The sequence below is a fragment of the Fulmarus glacialis genome, unplaced genomic scaffold (genome assembly GCF_000690835.1).
Source record: "Fulmarus glacialis isolate BGI_N327 unplaced genomic scaffold, ASM69083v1 scaffold39042, whole genome shotgun sequence".
Lineage (NCBI taxonomy): Eukaryota > Metazoa > Chordata > Aves > Procellariiformes > Procellariidae > Fulmarus > Fulmarus glacialis.
The window spans coordinates 13,558-16,561 of NW_009200452.1; positions in this window are offsets into that span (position 1 = coordinate 13,558).

A 3,004-nucleotide genomic window follows, 5' to 3' on the forward strand; every position below is an offset into this window, starting at 1 on the left:
CAGGAGGGGGGCTTTGCAGCTGGACTCTCCTACGGGGAGATGGGGTCTCGAGAGTTTCTGGATGAGAGTTCACAGATGACACTGACAGAATATTTGTTGGGAATTTGACAGGTATGTGAGCACTCAAAACAGTCTCTGGGTTGCTTACAGCAGTATGGAAATTTCACTTTTTAGTATTGAGAGGGTCATGTACAGACTTGAAGGAGAAGATGAAGATGTTGGCAACAGGAGCTAATTTAAAGTAAGCCAGTGACATCACCTTGGTGCCAGCGGTGCTTTGGGGTTTTGCAGAGCAGCCTCTCTAGCCAGGCTCCCCTTCCCCAGCTGCAGGTACTGGCATTTCCCTGGGGCTCCAGGGCCGCTGCTGAGCCGCAGACCGATCGAAACCCACTCCGGCGTGGGGCCAAGCACAATCGTACGCGGCCCGCAGCCAGGGTGAACCTGATCTGAGCTCAGAGCTACCGAAATAACTTGCGTGTTTGGCATCATTGATTCTATACATCGCTGGTTTCTCTCGAGACACGTGTTCTCCCTGATAGCGTGCAAATTTTTTGTTCAAAGAACAAAAAATAAAGCCTAGGTTTGCACACTACATTCCCTTAAGATACCAGGAGAGGGCTTCCCATTGGAAATGGTTGGTCTGATGACTGCAGAGTGCCTAATGTGCAGCAACAAAGCTGCCTGTAAGGATGAATAGGCCATAACTTCCAAGAATAGACGTAGCAGGTGGTCCCAGTCATTCAGCATAAACAGCCTTGCAATGCAAAACTACAAAGGACCTTGCTAAATCAAAAGGGGACAAAATCTAGTTTATTGTCTCCAGCAGAGATTTGGTTTAGTGACTTGGCCTGAAGAGAAACACTGTGTCAGAGAACAGAAAATACAATTTCATAAAGTTACTGTACTTATTGTCCAGGTGTTTTCAGCTGTCAGTTCTGGGGGAGAATCACTTAATGTCAGTGACTATGGAGGGTCCGTTGACAGAACTGGGTTGAAGAGTGACATTTGACCTGATGTTATGCAGACAGCCCCAGCTCTGCACCCATGAAGAGCCGGCCTGTTGTGGAGCGGTGTTGGGAGCTATGTAGGGGAAAATGAAAAGATGGTGGATTTTTTTCAGTGCCAGGAAAATGGATCCTACAATTTGCATGCAATTTCAGTTGGATCCAGGAAAGTGCTTCAAAGAATGGAAATTATTTGCTACTCAAGACCAGAACTACTAAAAGATAAGTGTTTGGCACTCACATTTTCGTGACTCTAGAGGAGAATTTTTAACTTACAGTCATGCTGCTTAGCTGCTTTTCGCCACAATTCACATGGCCATGGGTTTTTCCATCTACCTGAGTATCTGACATCCTGAATGTCAAGTGGCCTAAACCTACTTCATGTTATCCTTCAGTGGAGCCTGATGTATATTGTAGCCAGCCAGTTCTCTTCTTGCTTTGGGTCTGCCTACGCACCTGACTAGTGAAAGCTTGTTTGCTTTTGCCAGGGGCTGTTTGACAGACTCACGCAAGACCTGCCTAAGTAAGGCTTGCTCTTAAAAGCATTGCTGGCATAGTAATGTCATTGAAGAACACGGAAAAGAAAAACACAACCCAATATTTTATAGCTGTAACAGCAAAAAATCGTAATGAAGATGCGTATTTACTGGCCTAAGTCCTTTATTCTATTCTGAGAACTGATCTAAGCTATACCAACAAGGAAATTTCATTCGCCAATCTAAATTAGGTTTGCACTTTCGCATGTACAGAAATAGCTCCACTGGTTATAGCCATGTTGGCAAACCCAGTTACATACAGACAGGCATTAAATAGCTTTCTCTCTCTTGCGTGCTTTAAGAAATCAGTCTCCCTCTCCCCCTCGGTTTTCATGTTCGGTGGGAGGAAAAGGGAGGCAATAACTCTGTTCTCTCTCTTACCCCTCCTTGTGCTCAGAGGTGCAGGAGATGAGAAGGCCAGCGCTCCTGCTTTTCTCCCGCATTTCAAACTACAATGTGGTGGGACTGTGAAGGAGGTTGGGTGTCACACATCTTCTCTTACATATGCCCATGCCCCTGCTAGTTATCCACTACCTTTAAATATTTGGGCCATCAGAAAACTGGTGGAGATTTCAAAATATTTCAGGAACAGGGTGGCATACGAAGTTTGCTGACGCCTCCACCAAAACCATCTTAATGGACATAACTTTACACAAATAACATCCAGTACCCAGGAGAGTAAAAATTTCACCTCATGTGCCATTTCAGCTGGCTGGAGATAATAAATCCCACCCCATATGCTTCTCAGCAGGGTCTGTGATGGAAAAGCTGACAAACTCTCAGAAGACAAAGCACAGTCAGCAGCACTTTAAAATCTGAGGATGGCAGCATTATTTTTGGAAACAATAAATGCTATTTTTAAACAATTTAATATTACAATCCTTTGAAATCCAAATGTGAAGGCAGCGTCATGCAGAAGCAACAGTTACAGCAGCCTTGTTTAAGCTTAAATTTAACATTAAATAGTCATTACAGGCGAGCTTTGTTCCCTAGCAATAAGAGGTCTGCACATTACAGATGCACGACTTCTTCAAAGAACTGCCAGATTATGGGATTACTCTAAGGAAAATTTCGCAACAGTGTTTGATTCCTTCCTGATGAAGTGATTTTCCACAACACTTTGCTCTTATAGCATATTGGCAGATGAAGAGAGACTGGGGAATGAAATGCATTTGCTAGCGGTACATAGTAACAATAAATGCAAACCTCAGTGTCTTGATTAAGGAGTCCAACCCTATGGATATACTCATAACAGTAAAGCCACGTGAGGTCAGTGCGATTCCCTATATAAGCAGAGTAAGATCAGTCCATTCTTCTTAGCAAAATCACAGCAGGGAGGTTTGGGCCCAGAACTGTTAAAGTCACAATTATGACTGGAAACACATATCAAGTAGAGTTTGAAATATTTCAGATTCCCCAATCTGTCCAAACTGTATGCAGAGCAAGGATGGCACAGCCGCAGGG